Source organism: Podarcis raffonei, chromosome 1, assembly GCF_027172205.1.
Source record: "Podarcis raffonei isolate rPodRaf1 chromosome 1, rPodRaf1.pri, whole genome shotgun sequence".
Classification (NCBI taxonomy): Eukaryota; Metazoa; Chordata; class Lepidosauria; order Squamata; family Lacertidae; genus Podarcis; species Podarcis raffonei.
In genome coordinates this window covers 30,320,329-30,343,855 of record NC_070602.1, presented here as the reverse complement: position 1 = coordinate 30,343,855, position 23,527 = coordinate 30,320,329, and the positions used below count along the sequence as shown (strand labels likewise).

The 23,527-nt window shown below is 41.8% G+C and overlaps 1 protein-coding gene across 5 annotated transcripts in view; it reads left to right on the top strand.

The window, feature by feature from the left end:
* ESRRB (estrogen related receptor beta) overlaps positions 1-23,527 on the top strand; it is a 153,493-nt gene that overhangs the window by 88,901 nt on the left and 41,065 nt on the right. The gene's annotated exons all lie outside the window — the stretch shown is intronic.

Below are 23,527 nucleotides of genomic sequence, written 5' to 3'. Positions count from 1 at the left end.
TAGTGGAATTCTTGTTATATTCTTAAACTTGGGACTTAGCCAGATAATGATGGTTAAAGAACTAGTGGCTACCCACTTATTTGTGCTAGCTCCAAGCTAGCAGCCCTAGCATGATATTCTGGCCTTCCAGAATAACGAAGAATTGTATTAGAATTGCATCATTCCAAAATAATGAAGAATTGCATTAAAAAAATATTGTGGGAAATGTGGACTTGGTTGCAGGGGCCTAGCAGCACCCAGAGTGGTGGGGCCGGGGTGAGCCATCCATGGGGGTGCCGAAGTGATCCGCGCATGGGGGCGCCATGGCGATCTGCCTGGGGGGGGGTGCAGTGAGCTGTCCATGGAGTCTGCCTGGCGGATGCAAGCCCCACACTGCCTTTTGGGGCTCCATGCCACCACGTCACTCCCAGGAGAGAAGCATGGCTCAGGCGTGCTGCAGCCCAGGCCCCGCAGTAAGTGCTGACCCCTGCGTTGTGCCATTTTGTGACTCCCCTCCAAGGATGACACCCAGGGCAGGCCGCTCCCCCCTTCCTACGCCCCTGCTTGGTTGCAGGCAAAGGGGAACACATCAAAAGAATATAGAATAATTTCCTGAAATGGCAAGTGGAGTACTTTTTGCTGGGTATTTCTTAACTTTCCTTTGAAGAGAGACACCGCACCTGGGTTTTAGGCCCATGGTATGAGAAGTGTTCAGCCTTCACCTCCCAGACCAAAAGTCCTCTTCCGCAAGGGCTATAAAAGTGCTAATCAACTCTTGCAAAATTCACATCCTCTTAGAGAGAGGAAATCTTAAACAAACAAGCCTGTCAGGCTGCTAATTTTATATGTATATCTTCTCTTAACTAAATCTTGCTTTTTTTATCCCATGCAAATGGTTCCTCACCATGTTTTTTTTTTGAAAGAGTTGTCCCAAAATATTATATCGGACTCAAGCAATATCTTAGTGATTGTCTATGCAGAAATTTGAAAGATAAATCCTGTATTCAGTTTAGGGATGTAGTCTTTGGAAATACCTTTGCCTCAGGCCCTTGGAAGTTGCTGCCCACCAATGTTGCCATAGGTAACACTGGGCTACATGGACAGATAGTCTGATATAAGGCAAATTCATATGCTTCAGAGCTCATCCATAGACACAGAGGTATTTCACCTGCAAAGTATTTCGTGGCAAGCACACATAACTCTGTGTTTGGTAGGTTATGACATGCTGCGTTTAGTGAATTTCCTCCTTCCCACATTCCCTGGCAAACTGCAGCAGTCAGCTCTTTTACTTCTGTGGATTGCACCAATGAACTTTAGTTCTGCACCTACATCTCTATCCAGTCAGCACCGCACTGCAGAGAAATAATCCAATTTTCCTTGATTATTAATAATTACTCCTTGCTGCTATTTTTTGAGTCGATTGATTAAAATAAGCTGTGATCCGACAGGATACTCTACACCTCATAACCTAACACCTTGATTCCTTCTCTATTACATCTTCTTTGATTTTCAAAGGGAGGGAGACCTCACAGTCCAGGGAAAGGAGAAAAGGATAGTTGGGATGATAAGGTCATCTTTTGAAGGGCATACATTGCTTCCATCTTCTTTGATTTTCAAGGGAAGGAAGACCTCACAGTCCAGGGAAAGAGGAAAGGAAGTAGATGGGAAGGTATAGTCTGAACGGCAACGGAAAGTCTTGCAATACCATTAAGAGTTTCAGATTCATTCTGGCAAATGTTTTTATGCATGAATAAATGTGGTTGTCTGTGCACACATTACCAGATTAAAATGGAGCCCAGGTGTCATTTTTCTCAATTTGGATTGAAACTGGTTTTAGGGAAAACACATCAAAATGCAGTATTTCCCAAGAAACTACAGGATAGATGTGTATTGTGGCTAACACCATGTGTGTACCATCTCCCAAACCAGTGGTGGGAGCACACTGGATGCAGCGCAAACAGGGACATGTGCACAGCCTTAGTCACTAAGGTGCTACAAGGCTGTGGTTTTTGTCTCAATAAATTAAAATGGCTCAAGTTAAAATACCCTCTGGAAGCACATAGGTTCTGAACTCTTGCTCAGTGCATTCCCCAACCACGAAGTAACTGTAACCAATGGCGCTAATCAGGGATGAGAAAGTAAACGAGGATTATCTATTTCAATAAAGCTACCAGGGTGAGCCCCTCTCATCTAGAATTAAGGAAACTTGACAGTTTTGAGTTTTAGGTTGGTATCAGATAGAACCAAATTCATTGTCAGATGACTGAAACTTAACCAAATATCCAACCTTCAGAAGGCTTCGCTGTGACAAGAATCACTTCATTTGAGTGGCAATTGCGTCTGCAGGACACATGTGGTGGTTTCTTGCATTCAGTCCAGTTGTGTAATCCTGGCTTTCTTTCACCTTGTGGGCCATCCTGAAATGATGTTTCCTTTACATCCTTGTAAGAGTTTTCTGTGTTGATTATTCTTCCAGTTTGTTCTGAATATTTGCAGAGAGTTTACCTGACACCGCCTGCATTGCCTTGAATTGTGGTCCTGTACTGTGTGCTCCTACAAGAGCAGGGAAGTTTAGCACGTTTGCAGATTCCCCAGAAATAGAAACAGCAAAATTAGCATTAGCAAAATGTAATATTTGTATGGTGTTAAGTCCTCACAGTCATGAACTTTAGAACATGACTTTGAACAATCTTCCAGTTGCTATAGCCAGTTCAGATCTAACAAGGATCATTCATGTCATAATAATCTTAAACCTAGATTCCTGTTATGATTGCACTAAAATGACATTGATGGGCATTTGGTCAGAACGTGGGGGCTGTAGCATCTTCACTGGTTCACTTCTATCTTCTGGGCACAATTAAAGCTGCTGATTTTATAAATCCCTTAAATACCTTGGAGACCCTTACATTTGATCATGTAATTTTAAGAAGACCCTCTTGAATATACTATCTGCAGACTATGGACATCTCCAGACAGGATTTTGTGGAAGGGATTGAAGCACATACAGTACTGTAACTCTGGGTTTGTGCAATTAAAAGGCTTTTTTTGGGCTAAATTTGGTTTTAAAGAAACCTTTTCCAGTTAGCAAACTGACGGGGAAATACATTGAAAAGTGAGGGATGAATGAATCACTAGCATGAAGATGTATAAACACACTGTAAGCAAATCAGGATGAGTGCTCAATGAGGACTGGATATAATCTAACCTCCATATAATCTCTGTGCAAGCAAACCAAAATGAATGCTGAGTAAATAGGTCATTTGGAGGAGCCCTATGTTTGTATGAGAAGCGCAACTGAAGAGTTCCCTTCCTCTGAGACTCACCAAAGTTTGAGACTGAGTGTTTTCTGGAAGTGCTGTGAACTGGTTTAATTTGGGATCTCTTTTAACAGTTGTGGTTAGACAGGTTTGGTTTAATTGAAATCCCGAAAGCATATTTTAGCGAGTTAACAGGTATTTTGTGTAAGAGTTTGACCAAACCTTGCTTTTAGTGTTGGCACCCCTCCTCCAAGTCAGGCTAAAAATCTATTTAATTAACTGCTTTCCATCTTCTCAGGAACTGCGCTGAAGTCAATGCAAGTATTCATGTTAATGAATGCAAACCAGGGTGCTGCTTCCATCACCTTTCAGTCAGTCAAATGACACAGAAAATCAGAACACTATATCAAATACTCTATAATGGTTATGATGGGCTAAATAATATAATTTTAGAGTCTCAAACAATCCTTCCTTAAGCAGAGTGTAAAATTCACTGCTCTATTATTTTTGTAGGAGATAACATGGGTGAAGCAAATTGGGAAGAGATTTCAGTCAACTGTGCATTAAAGAGGCTCTAATGTCCAGGTCAATATTTGCAAGTCAATATGAAGACAGCAGAAACCAATGCAAACGTTCCAGTGACACTATATGGATGATTTTATAAATTCATAAAGCTGGAAGGGACCTCAGATGTCATCTAATCCCCGACCTCTATTGATGCAGGAGAAATTCCACAGCTGTAGCATCCCTTGTAGGCTGCTATCCACCCTCTGTTGAAATGCCTCTGACAAAGGCACATCCTCCTTATGCGTTCTCATTTTAAATCAGTTGTGTCTTCTGTTTCATGGCTCACTTTTCGGAACAGTAGCAAAATGCCCATCCTTAAGATAGGCAAAGAGCTCTGTAAAAAGACTCTCAATAGGGTCAGGCAATGTATCTCTGTGCAATATTGTACATACAGATACATTGGAACATGCAGTATTAGGGAACTGTTGCCAGTGAGGGCCAGGATGTTCAGTGTCTGGAGTAGAGGGCAGTTTTTGTCTTTGCTGTGATACAGTGCGGCGATATCCTTTAACACAGCTCTCTTTTTATCCCTTTGCACACTGTTAAGTGAACGGCAACCATATACAGTATAAGGAGATCACCATTATAGGGACACCATGATGGGGGGAGATGGGGGGAGATGCCCCTTATGCAGAGTGACATTCATTGAGAATTCATTCTTATCCTGCCTGCTTTTATTACCTAACTATTCCTGAGATTGTGATTTGTGTCAAACTATTTTTAATGATGTATTTTAAATTGTTGTGACTGGCCCTTGGATCTTTGTGTGTAGGGCAGATAAAGGATGCTGATTTTGGCAACAACAACAGTGTTTTTGTTTTTAAAAACCTGTACATGCAAAGGTGCATTTAATATGTTTAGTTCTCATGTCACGTGTGTTTATTTCATGCATGTTTATGGCCACAGTATACTTCAAACTCTTGAATTCCTATGGCTTCTATGCTACCGTTTGCTTATTTTAAGGTCATTCTGATCCAGTCTGAATCATATGTTTGTGTTTCTTTCTTACCCATCTGAATTTGGAGCTGTGCGATGTTTCCAAATTGGTCAATTTTTGTATACAGCACAAATGTATAGATAGAAACCTAAAGTGCTGAATCAGTGCACTGCAGATGAGGTCAGAACACTAGAGGGCTCAGGTACAAACTCTGTCTGAAGCTGATGAGGATGGAGCATAACAACAGAAAATGTAAGCAGCTGGGGTCAGAAGAGTCTTGCAAGATGTGTAATGGGCATGCGAAGATAGAGTAGCGGAAAGATAATGGAAGAAAAATAAGATTGATCTGTAGGGTCCCTTCCATCTGTGTGATGCCATGGTATCTATGTACATTCTTTATAACAAACTCCAGTACAAATTATCGGCATGATTTAAATCTCAGCCTTTTGCCACAGACACTGGTGTTCATTAGCTTCCAGGGGAATGTGCTTTGGAAGATCTTTGTAGCTGATTGTTTTATAGTAGAGGGAACGCACCCTTGTTCTGGCTGCAAATCCAAGCCTCCTTCTCCCAGTTAGGGTGAACTATATGGTATCCCTATGTTTGTGACTCAAAGTTCTCAAGCATCAGTTGCAGGGAGTTCTAATTTCTCTGGCATTTGGACTACAAATGTGCCTGCCTTCTAATCCAAGGAGCACTTCCATTGGTGTGCCTCATCTGCCCATAGCATCACTGGAGATCCAGGCAGTGGAGGCAGATTCACCAAGCCATCGGAGCACAGCTCTCTCACTGAAAATGTCAAGCAATTTTCGAACATTTCCCCAAAGCCACCCACTATTTCCTGTCAATCTCCTGTTATCTGACCAATCAGCTCTCTGCACCGTTCAGCTAATTCCAACCCAAAGGCATTGCTGTGGCAAAGAGGTCCCTCCCAGGTGTCTCCAAGCAGAAAAACCATGTGACTGATTGGGCTGCAAGGAAGTCAGCCCTAGTAGGAAAGCTCTTATGCCATCGTCCATCTGTTGGTAAGAGCCCGTCTGGCACAACCACTATAGCAGATACAGGAGGAGTCAGGACTGCTTATGTGGCAGCAGAGTTAGCCTATCAGAATCATACATAGGTTCTGAGCATGACCAGAGCGGTTTCCCTGAAGGCCAGAGAAGCAGCAGGCACTGTTTCCTACTTGGAGTTGTTTTGGGGTTAGCTTTTTAAAAAATGTATTTAATTTCATTTTATAATGCATATAAAAGAAAGAACAGTTATAATAACAGATGGAAATTAAAAGAGGGGAAAAACCTATAAAATAGGCACATAGAATGGGTACAGTTGCACATAGGTTAAAATATCAAGGTCCAAGTGAAGACTATTAGCATTATCAGATTATCAAGTATAGATCCAGGTTTTCTAGGCTTATGACAAGGGTTGTTTTGAAAATGAGGATTCCATTGTCTTCTTCTTTGGCGAGCACTCGTAGCCAAGTAAGATTATCTTCCATAAACGTGGTTTTAACAATGAGTCCGTAGGTGACGAGTGGTACCAACGGTCCGGTGTAAGATATTGGACAGCTTTTCTTTCTTCTTTTGGTTCAGTATGACTTGAGCATGTGTTGCAATCGCTTCCCTATGTTCATTTATTAAAAGCTGCTGGTCCAGAATGAACTGTGGAAATCTACCCATTTTAGAATCTTAGGAGTGCAAGAGGTAGGTAAATGCAGCATTAAGTTTTGACTGTAAATGCTCTTCTGCCTTTTAGCCTCAAGAAGCTGGGCTCAAGGTACAGATCGCATCCGAGGCAGTAACAGTTGGGATCTATGCGGTAGTTGAGGCTGACGGTTGTGGGTTTATAGATTCTCTGTCTTCACACATCATATTGATCTCGCTCAGTTCCCTGTATTATACCGAGAATTTCATTTATGTAATGTGACAATTTCCTATGGCTTTGTTTATTTTTAACTCTTCGCTTATCAACAGTTTCCTAACTTTGATAATCAGTAAAAAACAACAACACACAACCCAACAACCCTGACTTGGCCTATAGGACAGAAGCAGATGTCAGGCGCAAATACAATCTTTGCTAATTAGTACTTTCAAATAAGAGAAACACCCTCACCGCAAAGTTCAGATTTTTAGGTTGGTGTCAGATACTTCTTTGTCTCTGGTGTCCCATGGCATCATGACTTGCAGAGAAATAAATACTTCTATGAAATGGGAGACAACGCTAGCTTTGCTCTGGCATCCCCCCTCCCCAGATTTGTTCAGTTTCTAGAGCAGCACCCAAAATAACCCATTGTGATTTTCAAGTTTCATAACAAAGGGAAGAGATTTGCCTGGAGAGATGGGGTTGAATATTTATAGTACAGTCACATCCCCTGGCTTCTGTGTACATGTGTGTAGAGACAGAAATTAACACTTGATGTTTTTTATATAGCTGGGCTTAAGGCAGACATGAGAAACCTTTATCAGATTGAGGGCTGCATTTCCTCGCTCACAGATTTCCAGAGGGCACGTGCCAGTGGTGGGTAGAGCAATGGATGCAACTCCAGCTTTGTACAGTAGGGTACATTCTAGGCATGCAAAAGCCACACACTGCATTCCCACTCAACTGCATATATTCATCCTCCACCCAAGCAAACAAGAGGCATTATCACACTTCAAGGACACATTCCAGCCAGGCAAAACCACTTGAGCATAGAGCAGGGCTGCTGAAGGGTGTGGCCAAGGGAGAGTAGGTGTGGCTTAGGGCTGTGGCCCAGGGAGAGTCTTGATGGCTGAATAGAGAGGCTCAGAGGGCTGCATTTGGCCTGCAGCAAAGAAGCAAAAGTTTCCTTATCCCTGGATTAAGAATAAATTGCTGACTTAAAGATTTGTCAGGATATATTCCTGCAGTACATGGAGATTTGGTGCGAGTTCCTTCATTGCTGGAGCAACCTTGAGTTTTATAATCCACAGATTACATCAGACAAATGGTTTTGCTAATCACATTTCTCATGCTGAATTGCAGTCGCCCACTTGCTTACACTTGCAACCCTGGGAGACACCTAGGAATCTGAAAAAAAGATTTCTAGTGCAGATCCAGCTTGGAGGGCACTGGGAACCACAGATTCATAGAATTTTAGAGTTGGAAGATACCCCAAGGGTCATCTAGTCCAACCCCCTGCAATCACAGCTAAAAAAACACACACTGACAGATGTACATTAAACCTCCAAGGAAGGAGAGCCCACCACCTTCCAGGGCATTGTGTTCCACTGTTGAATCAGAAATTTCTTCCTAATCGTTAGTTGGAATCTCCTTTCTTGTAATTTGAATCCATTGGTTTGGGTCCTAGTTTGTGGAGCAGAAAACCAAACCTTTATGTGTTTCTCAATAAATGACCTATTGGCATCTCCAGGCCGTTGTCACCTACAATCCATTAAGATGCAGATGTGCCCTTTCCTTTTTCCAGGGGATCATCTCTCTTGCTTTCTTTCATGGAAACTCCACCCCGATCTCTTGATTTGCATGTTTTATTAGTTGCATTGTCAGCTATTGTGTGTATCTGATATTCTAAATTTATATAAGTGAGATTTTTCAAGAAGAAGAAGAAGAAGAAAAGATGGTAGCATGCAAACTTCAGTGGTTTCTGATATCAGGCTATGTTTCAGGAGTATGACATTTCTATATTCCTGTCTCCACGTGAGGCACCTGGGACCACAGTCTAAAGTAAAGATCGTAATCAAATAAAACTTCTCTTTGATGCACCCTTAATTACACTATCCCCAGGACTGCCCTTGAGTAAGCACCAGCGTCTCCCCAGTGACTTCAAGGTTATAGTTATTTAACAGACTTCTTCTCTCCCAAACTTGAGTGACATTTCTTTTCCTTGGCTTTAGAAAGGGAGGAACCTGACCCCATATGGGGGCCCAGGAAGCTTGGAGAGGAGGACAGGGTTTATAGGGCAAGGACACTTGAAAGAATGTGGGGGTGGGTGGAAACTGCAGCTCCAAAACCCGCCAGCGACATTACAATCCTTAAGGATGGGCAAGCAACACAGTTAGGCTTCCCAGTCCTCAATACTTCAAAGAAGCAACACAGGGCTTTTATTTTGTTTAGACTTCCAGGACTTTCCAGAGTGCCTTACAACTTTCCAGAGTGCCTTACAACATTATGCTCTTTGGCTGTCATTTATTTGTATTTTTTTGGGGGTAGGAGGTTCTGTTTTATTGATTTTTATGACGTGACCTTTAATTGTTGCAAGACACAGTGTGATAAAATAATAACAGAACTCTTTTTTAAAAAAAGAATAAATAAAAATCAATAACTGCAAGAGAGGAGAGTCAGAGGACCTTTGCAGATCCTAACTGATCAGAGTGTGCTGCGTGATGAGTTGCTGGGTGTCCTTCTTATGGGTATTTTGTTTGTAAAACATTTTTATACTGATTTTCAACCCTGGCAACGTTCACGTGAAAGAACAAAACCAAATAATCCACTGTCAAGTTGTTTTGTTTTCAGCTTTTAAAATGTTGAACCTTGATGAAGTCAATGGAAAGATTTCAAAAGAACGATTCAAAAATTTGGAGCAATGTGGTCTAGCTGACTCACTGTAAGTACATATGGGCAGCTTTGGGCATTTATATGGCCTTCCTGTGTTCCACCGGACAATTGTTGTTGGGAACCACTTTCCCAGGGTTTCCAGCTAGCGTGCTCTGTGTCCACAGAAAGTTTGTTTAAGTAGTGTCTCTTTTCAAGCAGGGTCCTCAAAGTCTCGCGTTTCGATAGCCAAGAAGTTAGCAGGCAGCCACCCTCTCTTCGTCCTGCAGCCACCCTCAGGAAGCTATGAAAACCCACCCAGCGATAGCAGAATTAGTCCTGTGGCTGAGCCAGTGGTGGTGGTAGGAGAGGTGAAGAAATATAGTTAACATTTAAAAGAAACCTTCTCATCCCAAAACAGCGCGAGGGGGAAAAGCAGCAGCAGTATGCAGATACCACCTTCTCTGTTTCAATGTTTATATTGCTGGTCCATCACCACAAATTGATTTCCAGTCCTTATACCATTGAAATCTTGGGCACTGGGCTCAATCCAACTTCAGGGTTACCCATCAGGGGCCCAGTGAGCAATCCAGTTAGCCAGGCCAAACCTTGCCATGTGAGCGTGTGTGACCTCTTTCTTGATCCTATCATGCTCCGCCGCGCTTTCCTTTCTGCCTACGTCTGTCCGCTTCCCTTGCAGGACTGTCGTCTCCCATCTCTCCTTCTCCCATGCACCTAATGGAGGGTGGTAATCCTGTTAGGTGTCTGCAGCAGGCACTGCCGCTGAGTTTGCTCGCAGCGCCTGTGCCAGGTCGAGTGTCATTGCCAGCAGCGCTCTTGGCGGGATGAAGGTTGCATTAGTGAACAGTAATTGAAATGCAAAATAACATTTTGATCGAGCGAGCAGGCTGTTTATTTATCAGATCAATAGCCAAAATGCCCCATCTGGAGAAGTCAGTGTGATAATAAGTGATAGCATTCCAAGGGCAAGCGGAACGCACACAGCAGGGAGGACATGCAGGAGGAGGAGGGTGGGGTGCGCAGGGTGGGGGGTGTCTCCAAAACATGCTCCCCCCTTCTCTTTTCCTTGTCGGTGGCAGCCGTCTTCCTAATAGCTTTCACCAAGGGCGGCATGTTCGTTTCCACATTTAGCAACAGGAAAGCAAACATCCCTTTAAATAGACCATTGAATCCAATCCTAGATGTGTCTGTAAAACCATATGAGGGAATTGCTTCCCTTCTCGCATCCCCAGGAGAGGCAGGGCTCAGGTTTGGGGGGCCATTTGACAAGGGTGTCCGTCAAGGATTTTCTTTGCTCGTTATAAAGGTGTTCTAATGTGATAGGGCTTTGTAAGTAATATAGTCATCATAGTTACTGACTGATCATTGTGTGTGTGTGTGTATTCTTTTAAAAGAGTTTCAAGGTCTGGATGGTAGGGATTGCAGATTTTTGGGATTTGCATGAACAAACTGCCCCAAAATGGAAAATTGACATAGCCTAGCAGAGACATCACCTTGCCAACAAAGGTCCGTATAGTTAAAGCTATGGTTTTCCCAGTAGTGATGTATGGAAGTGAGAACTGGACCATAAAGAAGGCTGATCGCTGAATGATTGATGCTTTTGAATTATGGTGCTGGAGGAGACTCTCAAGAGTCCCGTGGGCTGCAAGAAGATCAAACCTCTCCATTCTGAAGGAAATCAGCCCTGAGTGCTCACTGGAAGGACAGATCCTGAAGCTGAGGCTCCAGTACTTTGGCCACCTCATGAGAAGAGAAGACTCCCTGGAAAAGACCCTGATGTTGGGAAAGATTGAGGGCACAAGGAGAAGGGGATGACAGAGGACAAGATGGTTGGACAGTGTTCTCAAAGCTACCAGCATGAGTTTGACCAAACTGTGGGAGGCAGTGGAAGACAGGAGTGCCTGGCATTCTCTGGTCCATGGGGTCACGAAGAGTCGGACACAACTAAACAACAACAATAACATTTTGCCACCCTCTCCTGAGATCTGAGCCCTTAGACTCACCTTTCCCCCCTCACCATACAATTATGTCCAGTTGCATGGTTTTCAGGGTGCTGTTGATACCCAATTATTTCTGTTCATATCTGTTCTTCGACGTGTTTTTCAAGTTCAGACTTCTAATTTGCTTTTAGAAATCTCAGATTAGATTGTCAGCTCTAGCTCAATATGTAAAAGCCAGAATCTTTATTATTAACCCTCCTAAGAATTCTTCCATTATCACTGATCACCTGCTCAGTCGCTTAGGCATACAGTTTTGGTAGTTCACCTGTCTGTTTCCCCCTCTGGCTTACAGGGAGCCTGGTTTGTACTGGGGAACCCACATGGGTGAAAGTGGAAAAACGCCTTCCCCTCTGACTTGGGCCTGATCCAAAATCCCCCATGTAGAGGCTTTTCATTTTCTTCCCACTCACCCCGCCCATCCCCATGTATTCATGCATTTCTGATGTCACATCTAAGTTTGGTCATCAGTCCTTGGTTAAAGCATGTTAAAATAAATGAAGGATTAATAATAGATTTTGCTATTTATTATTTCCATTGCCGAGACCTTGGTTAATGCACTGGGCCACAATCTAGCAAGCCACTTTAGGCATGGAAAGTGGCCTGCCTTGGTTCACTGTGGCTGATAGAAATTCTTCTTTGCCATATCACAACGCAAACTGCCTCAGATGATCTTTCAACTTTTATTGCAGCTTGCTGTGTGGGATGGAGAGTAAGAAACAACAGCAGCAAAGGGGCTTACTGGACTCAGAGCTATCTGCACACTGCTCTGGATCAAAGTCTTGCTCTTTCCCCATCTTGATTATCGATTAATCTTCTTTTCACTGGCCTTCCCCATTCCCACCTTGACCTGCTTAGCTCTGTTTAGAATGCTGTTGCTGGAATAATTTACTTCACTAGTCATTTTGATCACATCCGTTTTATATGCAACATAAACTTCATAACTTGCTTTCTTCTCATTGACTTACCTTACTCCCCTTTTGGTGTAATAAATGCACCTGGAAAAGGAGAGGGATTTCATACTCTTTCAGGACTTCTGAGCCACTTAAAATTATTTTAGGGAGTTTTGTAGCAGCAGGGACAAAACCAACAACTTGTAGCACCTATGGACTCCAAAACAATCAAGCTGTCACAGTCACTGCCAGAGATGCTGTTCTTAAGCTTTCATCCCAGTTTGTTTGCAGGGAGGTTAGACCATGTTGTGTCAAGCAAGTTGTCACCAAATTGAATTCAAGCATCATCTGACACATAAAGCTATAAACAAATTGGAGCCTACCTGCTTCAAAGAGTGCCTCTTCCAGTATAATCATGGCTATGATTTTAGATCTGTTGCACATGCCATATTAGATATACCATTAGTAGTAGATGTTCGGTTGGCTGGGATTCATATTTAGAATCTTCTTGGCAGTGGCACCTCAGTTTTGAACACTCTCCTCCTTGAGCTCCTGCTTTGATCTGGTGAAAACATTTCACCAGGCCTTTGGATGATGTGAGTATACTACTGCCTGTTTTGCTTTCAGAAATTTGAGGTATTTTGGAATGGATGGAGTGTTGATGGCAACAAGTTTTATGAAGATATATGTTTCAGAATTACTCACCATATACTTTGAATTATATTGTGACCAGACCTTTGACCTTGTGGTGAAGGCCTAGAATATGAATGCTAAAAATGAGTAGATACATTGAGATGAACGGGAGTTAAACAGGTAGTGCATTTTGGTGAAGCTTGTGCAGAAGAATGTCCTGCTGGATTTTCTTAAGCCTTTTAAAGACATTTGCAGTGATGTGTTAAATTAGTGCTGAGGATCTGGCAAAGCACAAATTTGTCTACGTCACCATTTCCATATTAAATTCAAAATGCTGCCCCTAGAAACACACACACACACACACACACACACACACACACACACACAGTAGTGGTTGTGTGGATGATCTGTTACTGATAAGATAAAGTGGTGTTCAACTAAGTAGTCTTGCTAACACAAGACCTTTTAGCTTCACAATGTATCTTCCCCCTGCCCCTCCCCAATCTGAGCAAATTTAGGTGGTGTGCATGATGTGTACAGGGAGGGGGCAGGTAAGTTACATTGCACAGCTAAAAGTTGTTGGGCTAACACAACTATTTAGTTGAATACAGGTCATATACATTTCAAATGTCTGAAAACGGGATGTGTTGTATAGCCCTACATTGTACATTCTCAGTGAAAGCCTTTGTGGTGGGGAAAAATAGCATTGGAAATGACCACTTAAGCTGGATATGTTAAAGTAGGTGTTGAAAATGTACCTTCTGGCATACAGTTAATTGTTTTGAGGGTACATCGGTACAGGTAGCCCAATGGATGGGGCTATATACATTCTATATTTAATGCACATTATTTGAAACTCCATAGTGAGGTTACAGATGTTGTCAGAGGTGACATCTTGTATGTGAAATTGAGGGGGGGGAGGACACGTGTGACATCGTGACATTACATCAGGACATTGGGAGCATGACGACATCATGCCAGGACGTCACCTTGCTAGGATGTTGACATCTGGACGTCGCGCCAGGTTGGAGGAGCTAGGAATGTGACGGCAGCACAGCTCCAGTGGCCAGTGGCTCCTCCTCCTCCTCCTCCTCATGCCACCACCATGGGCAAGGGGCTGCTTCCAACCGCCTTCCCCTCTGTGGGAGGAGGAGGAGGAGCTATCACTGAAGCTGTGCTGCTGAATTCCCAGCTCCTCCCATGATGAACATTGAGGGGGCCTGGCCCCCCTCAAACAAAAATTTGGGGGGGGGTTCAGCTTCAAGGAGTATGCATGCCTGGGTGTTGTGTGGGTATAGTTAAAAGATGTTCAGATAATTTCAGAGCTGCTATGTAGCTGCCTATTCCATCCCAGATGTGAGCTCGCTCTGCAGATATATTGGTGCATTTCATTCTGGAATCTTTGCTTTTAATGTGCCCTCACTAGACATTTTTGTGTGACTTCATTTCCCCCCATCTCTGGTCTTTAGTTGCTGTCATTCCTCCCATTTGTGCATGACTGTTTTGAATCTGGCTCAGATATATCTATATGCTCCTGTGTGCACAGTCAAACCCCCAGTCTTCCTTTTCACACTTCTTCATATTAATACATCCAGAAAAATCATGGATAACAAACTCTAATTGAAAAGAACTAATTGCCTATCATTACTTTCCATGCCATAAGATGCACTGAATTAGACTGCAATTTGTCATCCAGGACTGGCTGCTTTCTATTGATCTTATAGATGGTGTTGGATTCTAGGGCTGTGCCAAAGGTTTGCCCCTTCTGCATTTTCGGCTAAAAGTGCAACTTTTGTGTGTGAGTGGAATAGTTCTCAAAGAATCCCACGAAGTACACAAATGTTCCTATTTGTCATATCTCTCTGCTATTCTTTCCCCTCACTGTTACTGCTGTTATGGTGCTGTTGTGTTTGCTTCTTATTGCTGTGTTTCCTTCAGTCAATCACATGGCTGATACCCCTAGCCAACAGAATATAATGGGATGACATCGCCATGCTACAAAAGTCAGTCAGATTTAGCTATATGACAGTACCACTGAGGGCCAACTGAAGCCAGTTCAGAGTGACGACAATGTTTCCTAGAACAGCATTGCTCCCACTCTGAATAGGAATACATTTGGCGGGGGGTCTCATTTCAGACCCCCATGAAAATATCATGGGGACTTTGTCAAAAGCCTTACTGAAATCAAGTTACACTATGTCCACAGCATTTCCCCAGTCTACTAAGTCCCCCCCCCCAAGAAACACATTTTATTCAAGTTGGCACTCCTGAAAGGAGGGGGGAAAGTCTCTCTGTTTTTAATCTACTGAATATATTTTTGTTCAGAAGTCTGGACCCAAGTATCTGCTACCCCCACCCCTTCACAGCAGAGCCTGGAATTGAATCTCCCCATCTCCTCCATGGGAAAGAAAAAAATCAATTTCTTCGATTCATTTGGAAGAACTGGGTCTCAGCCAACTTCCACATCAATAGACCTAATATAACCCAGTTCTCCTCAGGCTGCCAGCAAAACTGCCCTCTGGAGCCCTGTCTCGAGACAGGCTTTCCAGGTTGGGGAGCACTGACTGGGTACTCCTGGTTTTTACAGTTCACTCAGGCAATTGGTTCAGGACCAACTACTTCAGCTGGAAGAGGTCTCAGGTTGAGCTATTTCTCACAGCCTGGTATCTGAAATCCTTTGTGCTGGACTCACTAGGGATAGAAACTTTCTGCATTCAAAACATGTAATCTTCCTCTGTGCTATAGTTCCACTATAGTTTTGCTTCCTCTGTAAGCAAGTCTGTTCACAGTCATTGTCAGGGCCTTTTTGCAAGCTATTGTAGGTGGCAACCACAGATAAGGCCTTTTCAGTGGTAGCACCACCAATTATGAAACGTTCTGTAAAAGAGGCTCACAGGCCATGCTTTTTTTAAAGGGGGTCTTCTTCTTTGGCGATCACTCGTAGCTGAGTAAGATTTGTCTTCCATAAACAATGAATCTGTAAGTGACTGTGGAGGACAATTCTGGATCCACACGTCCTTCCACAGTGGGGACATTGGTTTCCCGGTGGGAGTTGATCATGGTGTGGATTTGCCAAACGTACCTTCCTCTTAGCACATTTCTCCCTTGCTTCCTGAGTTCGAGTGTCTTCAAAGTCCACAACACCTTTAGTAAAGGCTGTTCTCCAACTGGAGTGCTTGCAGGCCAGTGTTTCCCAGTTGTCAGTGTTTATACTATTTTTTTTTAGATTTGCCTTGAGACAGTCTTTAAACCTCTTTTGTTGATCACCGGCATTACGCTTTCCATTTTTAAGTTCAAAATAGACTAGTTGCTTTGGAAGACGATCATCAGGCATCCGCACAACATGACCAGTCCAAGGAAGTTGATGTTAAAGAATCATTGCTTTGACACTGGTGATCTTTGCTTCTTCCAATACACTGGCATTAGTTCGCCTGTCTTCCCAAGGGGGTACTTAAGGCCACCTCTTCGGTTGTTGTTAAAAAGTGTGACACATATACTGTAACAACTTCATGATGAGTACTGGCTCCTATTTTTCTAGGAAAAAGAGTTCTGCTCACAGGGCACCTACCACTGTTATTTCAGCAACAGGCAGATTTTTTTAAAAAAATCACTGGAATTTTAAATTTGAGTTTGAGGTCTTTGATATTGCCTTATGATTATGCATTGCAACCTTGGTAATTTGCTTAAAACTGTGTTTTACTGTTACCGTTTCTGCTATACTATGTGTAAGCCACCCTCACAGAGTTTTTTAAGGTCAGGATTCAAATTACGCAAATAAATAAAACAAAATTACTAAGTATTGCTGTTGGTTGGAAAGAAGCCAGAGAACCAAAATCTAAAACAGCTCTCCTATTTGAAATGAAGCGATTTATTCATTCTTTGCTCACAGGAAGATTTGTAAAAGGCAGAGGAGAGAAGTTGGTGCACAGTGTGGAGTAGGCAAAAGGTGGTGGGTTGGTCTGGTTCCCTGGTTCAAATGTGACTGTACTTTTGGCCCTATGAACCTGGGTTTATTGCAGTCTTTAGATTGATTGATGTCCTTTCTTGATTTATGCTGTAGTGGGTTGTTGCTTGCAAAGCATCTGGCTGGCCACAGCTGGAAACAAAATGCCAAGCGAGATGAACCAATACAACAGACTTTTCTTACGTGCTCTGATGAAATAGGCAATTCAGATAGAGCAAAGAACAAAATCAAAAGCTGGGATCTACCACATAACTTGTTCCATGCACCCAAAGAAGGTTTATCCTCATTGGTCTCAAACTGCAGACCCAACACCACTGGCAAACTGTTATTGATCTTGAGTGCTGTTTCAAAAGCAATGTGAGAGGTGAGATGGAGGACTGGGGGGAGCTATTTAAAGAGATGAAGTTAAGAAAAATTCCACAGACCAAAATTTGAACTCTTCAGATTACGGTGTAATTTAAATGCATAAAATACCTACTTCACTCCTAATGATATCTGTTCCTCACTGGTAGAGACTGACTCAGGATCTACACAGAATAGGGCCCTTCTTAATTTTTTGATCCTTTGCAAAGTGGTTGTGTAGAAGAAAAATACGTTTTTCCCCTCAAAGCACTCTCCTTTAGCTTTTTTTATGTTCTATAAATTCCCCCTCTAGGCATATTTTCAGAAAATACTAATTTTTATCAACTCTTGTTTTAATCAGTCTTGCTAATTGATCCACAGCAAGACAAACTTGCTGCAAAGCAATTAAGCAATTGCCTATATTGCCAATAATGCATAATCAATTTAATTAATTGATTCTTAAGCAAACAACAAAATGCTGCAAAAAATGCAGCAAAAAACTATCAAATGCTTCCTATGCACAGTATGCTATGTTATGGATTGCATTGAAATGAGCACACAGTCAGAGCTGTCCATGGTACTTTCTATCAAGCAAGACAATGCAAACTTACTACCTAGTTTCCTCTGTGCTACAGGTCTACAACTCATAACCAGAAAATTAGAATGATATCTTTAATCACCACCCACAATTTATATTTTGCTAACCACTCTCCTTGCTGCATTGGTTTCTTTTCCAGAACTTCACTACGTCTACCTTCATTGTAAGGGCTGAACTTTTTAAAAGGTCAATCTTTATTTTATTTATGTTTCCAAGTTTCCTTTGTTTATACATTTTAGCAGCCATTACAATTTATTCCAGATTACATAATCTATAGCCTTTGGGTGGTATTCAAGTAGGTTTTACTCAGAGTGAAATTAATAGACCTAACTTAATCATGTTAATTAATGGGTCTACTCTAACATAGTTGAATGCTCCCCAAGTTAGAGGGAGTATTTCTTTATCCTGAACTGAAGCTCTGAGGTTAAACAAATATTTATTTCAATCCAGCATAGGGGAATAGTTTTTGCCTAGTGTTTCAATGCAAGCTGATTTTCAAGTGACTCTTTTGTGATTGGTGTGCCAATCTGCACCCAAAACCGTATTCTTACACTCTACATAACCCACACAGATTAAGTTATGTGTATATAAAGGCACCAATATTTTTTCTAAATGCAGCAAGTATTTTATTGTGAATATGTACGTACATTATTCCGCAATAAGCATCTGTGAAAAACAAACAGCTTATATGCTTTCTGGTGGAAACTGCCTGGGAGAGGCTATAGTAATTTTTTCAAGTCAAAGTAGAAAGGAGTATATTTAATTCAAAATTGTGTCCCATCTTTTAAAAACTGGTTTGGGCAATACCTGTCCCATAGGTGGCATGCCACTGGGGTGCATATGTGCAGTTTATGAGATCATGTTGGGATCATGGGAATTCCATATATTAAAAAAAAGAAAATTCTAGTCCTCATGCTCAGTGAGAAAATACTTCTGAAATGTTAATAGAACAGAAACAAGGATTAAAATGAATTTACTTCCCCATCTTATATTTTAAAAGGATTTTCCTCAGTTATTACAAAGCTTTGGCTATTTAGAAAATAGGTGAGAGTAGCTAAAAGACATTAGGTTGTTGTTGTTGCTGTTTAGTCGTTTAGTCGTGTCCAACTCTTCGTGACCCCATGGACCAGAGCACGCCAGGCACTCCTGTCTTCCACTGCCTCCCGCAGTTTGGTCAGACTCATGTTTGTAGCTTCGAGAACACTGTCCAACCACCTCATCCTCTGTCATCCCCTTCTCCTTGTGCCCGCAATCTTTCCCAGCATTAGGGTCTTTTTCAGGGAGTCTTCTCTTCTCATGAGGTGGCCAAAGTATTGGAGCCTCAGCTTTAGGATCTGTCCTTCCAGTGAGCACTCAGGGCTGATTTCCTTCAGAATGGAGAGGTTTGATCTTCTTGTCTTCTCCAGCACCATAATTCAAAAGCATCAATTCTTCAGCGATCAGCCTTCTTTATGGTCCAGCTTTTACTTCCAACATCACTACTGGGAAAACCATAGCTTTTGCTATACGGACCTTTGTTGGCAATGTCTCTACTTTTTAAGATGCTGTCTAGGTTTGTCATTGCTTTTCTCCCAAGAAGCAGGTGTCTTTTAATTTCATGGCTGCTGTCACCATCTGCATTGATCATGGAGCCCAAGAAAGTAAAACCTCTCACTGCCTCCATTTCTTCAAAAGGCATTAGGTAGGAATAGCCAAAATGAGGGTTTAGCAAGAGGACAGAGGGTTCCAGTTACAAAAGTATTGTATGGGATATATATTAATAAAGTGGTCTAGAAAGGATCTGATGCACAGTTTTAACTGTTTTTAATTCTGAATTTTAAATTGTAACCTGCCCTGAGACCTACTGTTCTGTGTCTGTGTTTAATAACAGCAGCAGCAACAACAACAACAGCTTCTGATGCACTGTCAAAATGGGCTCATTTGGAAACTTTGTTTAGCTGTGTTTTTAGTATTTATTTGTATTGCTGTGTTTTTAGTTTTTTATTGTTGGCTTTAATGTAATTGCTTTGAGCTGCTTGGTGAGAAAAGCATCTAAGGAATATAATAGATAAATAAAATAAATAAAAAGTTGTTTTAAGGCAAAATCAGTGGGATTTTGAGGGGACACATCTGGGTTGGACAAACTGAGCATCGTGAAGAATCAAGATTAATGTGTTCATTAAAATGAATATATAGCTTTTCATGATGTGATTAGGTAGTAAGTGGTCAAAGGGAAAGTAGTGTATAAACTGCTTCTTGGACATTACTCACACGTTCACCATAGAGCTATGCACATCTTGTTAGGGAAGTTAAATGAGCTGAATGTGGATGCAAATGTTGATGTTTGTAGGTGGCCAGCTCACAGCGGATAATGAGAAAATGGAAAAGCGGAGCATAATGTAACATAGAATCATAGAATTGGATGGGACCTCAAGGTTCAACCCCCTGCCATGAAGAAATCTCAGCACGCTGACTCCCATCCAATTTGAAACCATCCCAGACCTTGCTTAGCTTTGCAAATGGGCTGGCAGTTTTATTGCTGCACCACGGACCACTAGGAATCAGCGATGGGTCCTTTTATCTTTGCAAACAACTACAGGAACATAATGTAAAATCAATAGGGATAAATGTCAAGTTCTGCACTCAGATTCCTGCATTTCAGGAGGTTGGACTAGATGGCCCTTGGGGTCCCTTCCAACTCAATGATTCTGTGATTCTATAATAGGTATGAGTGCCACACCTGTGTTTTCATTTCCCCCATAAAGTTTTCTTACTACCTGCCCTACTCCTTTGGTTGAAATATTAGCTTGGACCTAGTAGTGTACTCTTGGCTAAAGTGCTTTCGGTGACATCAGAGTAGATCAGCTGCAGTCATTAAGAGATTTGAATTTAGGATCTACGAGCAACGTCTGTGAAATTAAGCCGTGTAGTTATTGCTTTTCAGGGAAGAAGAAGAGGGAGGGAAGGAGGGAGGGAAGAAGGGAGGGAGGGACAGAGAAGAAGCGAAGGAGGGGGAGAAGTGGAAATATGGTGAACAGACCCAAACTGTAATAAAATAAAATAATCATTCAAAGAGCTCTAAGAATTCTGGTCATATACTTCTGAATTTAGTGGCAGCATCATGACTATTAAATACTATTAATCCCTTGACTGCCAGGTCTCATGCAAGGTCTGTGGTTTGGGACATGATGCAATAACCCCTGAAGATGGTATATGGCCCAAAACTTGGTTAAGAGCTGAACATCTGAAGTCTGATTGATACTTTTTGATAGAAATTATTTGAGTAGTTAATTAAAAAAAGACTTTTGATGTATTTTAATTTGGCATTGTAAGGTGTGTGTGTGTTTAAAAATGTAAGTCACTTTGAGATTATTTTTTTGTAGTAAGTGACACATCATCCTCATCATCAAACAGACAAATCATCACTGGCCACAGACAGAGAAAACAGCCGCTGCTTTTTAAGTAGTGCCAGAGCTTTTGAGAGAGAGAAAAAACGTTGTGAATGTTTATGAGAAATTCATCGTAGGTAATAGAACTTCACAAACACACACACAGAAATCCAAAGAGCCGCATGCACAAGCTTCTATGTGAGCGAACACACATTGGGCTTTCCTAATTTCCCATTCCAATGCACAGTGCCCTGAAACATTTTCTGAAAGCTTCATTGACTTTTGGGGAGTTTTTTCTGGCTGCACTGCTAAAAAGTGAGGCTTGTGCCTGAGACACTCCTGCTGCCGCAGAGAAGTTCCTCACACAGCCATTTAGATCCCACCCTTGAGTTTTTAAGTAGTAGGAAGGATTGCAGAAGCTAATGGATATAATAGCTGCAAAGTGGCTAATATACCATGCTGAGAGAAATCTGAGGGAAGAATGGCTATCCAGTGATATCAATCTGCAATGTGATACATGGCTCAGAGAGCAAATGGCATGTTAAGCCATATAGAGAACTGTTTGGGCTTCGTATTTAGGAAGCAGCCTCTCACTCCACTCCTCTGTCCCATCTGTGTTTCAGGGTCTGCGTTCTTATCTGGGCACCACAGTTCAGGAAATGCATGAGACCATTTGGAGAAGATCCAGAGAGTGGCAATGATCTTATAGTCCTATAAGGGGCTTTAGGAAATGACCTTTTTTTAAAAAGAACGAAAAGAACACAATGTTTAGAACCTCTGAGCCTATTATGTGGGGCCAGGAATAGTAATAGAGTTTCCCTTGCCAGGTCACAGGAGAATTGGATCAAATCTCTTCCCCTTTCACATTCCTCATAAAGTAGCTAGAGCCAAGTAAAATGTTTCCTCATGGTGGAAAACAAATAGGAAAACTTTGCCCTTGTATAATGTCCACAAGACTTTGCTGATTTAGATTTCAGGTGTCTTTTGAATACTTGCAATAATTCTGAATTGGGTCAGCAGAACAACAAATATGTAATGGCATTCAAAAAACAACAACTGTGGAAATTTTATTGGATAGATGGTGAATAGTGCAGTTGAAACCTCAAAGAAACAACCTAAGAGCATGAGAAAACCTTGAACAGATTAGGCCAAGTGTCATCTAGATTGGCAAATCACATGCGTCTAGAAAGTTGGCTAGCCAGGCACGAAGGCAACAGCCCTCCCTTGTTTATCCTCATCTTTATTTTAAAGCATGCTGCTTTGGAATATGGAGGTTTTATTTAACTATCAACACTAACATTGATAAAGCAATCTGAGCAAGTGACCGTCACATCGTGTTGCAATGCATTTTATATGCTAATTATGCATTGTGTAAAGAATCACTTTTTTTTTGGTCTGTCCTGAATCCACTACTAATCGTTTTCATATGGTGAATTAATTTTGGTGGTTCTGGGGCTATATGAGGGTTTTGCTCTATTCACTCTCTCTGCACCCTTCTTAATTTTAGAAACTTCTTTAATGCCCCTCTTTTTTCTAAATAAAAAAGGCCCCAAATGCTTTAATAATTCCTCACAAGGAAGACTCATAATTAGCTAGAAGGATCACTATAATCTGAAGATAAGAATTCTTTTTTTAAAATGTCAGACCAGTGGCTTCGATAGTGCAAAATTCTAATTTTTTACAGCATTTTTCCAGTTCCAGCAAAGTTTTCCGTATGCCCAATGTCTGTCACTACAACTGTTCATGTATCTGGTTTTGAGACTCCTAAACATTAATCATGGCAATTATCAAAATTTCCATTCTGATGTCAACAGAACATTTGGTTCATCCAACCACTTCCAGGTACATCACCCTGGGAGGAAGGGCAGGATAGGAATTTAATGGGTGGAATTCAATGTAGCACTAAGGGAATTGCTCCATCAGTGAAGCATGTCTGCTTGCCTGATGGAACAGCCTCCCCCCATCATATTATTCTGGGATTTTTTCCCCAACACCCCCCAGCCTATTTGGGGGACAAGAGGGCATTTGGAGGAGGAGTGGGGAATTGCCTTGCGTGGCCGTCCACTAGCGAGATAAGTTAGTTGCATCTAAACCAATTAATAATAATTATAATATATGCACAGATATACTGTGGGAAATGGGTAATGATGGTAGTACCCAACAATACCCAGTTTGGTTGAAATATATGTACTAGTGGTGTTCATCAGCTCTGTGTGCACTGTGAATTGTGAAGTAAACCGGGGTGACTCAGAAAAGGTTCTCATGTTTCTGAGTTTGATTAAGCTACTAAGAAGGCATCCTACTGAATTAAAATTATAAATTAAAATGACGAGAAGTTTGTCCCAAGGCAGATTCTGAAAGCTTCTGATAGGCTCTGTGGCTTTAGCTACAAGAAAAAAGTCCTCACCCCACCCCACACATCTGTTTTTTGGATATTTTTTGAAGAAATAAAACCAAGTTATCTA